Source organism: Pygoscelis adeliae, unplaced genomic scaffold, assembly GCF_000699105.1.
Source record: "Pygoscelis adeliae isolate BGI_AS28 unplaced genomic scaffold, ASM69910v1 Scaffold63, whole genome shotgun sequence".
NCBI lineage: Eukaryota > Metazoa > Chordata > Aves > Sphenisciformes > Spheniscidae > Pygoscelis > Pygoscelis adeliae.
Window position 1 is genome coordinate 485807 of NW_008824414.1, and position 373 is coordinate 486179.

Consider the following 373-nt stretch of genomic DNA (forward strand, 5'->3'; position numbering starts at 1 on the left):
TGCACCAGCCCCTCACCTGGCTTTCTCATCACTCCCAGAAAATCCCTGCCTCTGGTTCCTTCCCCAGTCCCCCAGAGCTGCTGCCCATGGGGGTCTGGTGCTTTGCAGACCGGGGACATGTTCTTCTGCACACAGCCCCCAGGCAGAGCTGCCCAGTGGGGACGTGGTGGCAGCAGGGCCCCGCTCTGCCATCCCTGATGGCTCTGGCAGCCCCTTGCCCACCCAGGAGGGGACGAACCCTGGCCATGGCTGAGCCGTGTCTCTTTGCCCATGCAGCACCGGGCAGCACCTCGCTCCCGGCAGTGGTGGGACCATCCCAGCAGAGAGGACGTGGCCGAGTTGGGGAGGCCGCCCATGCCCCCTGTGCCAGGCC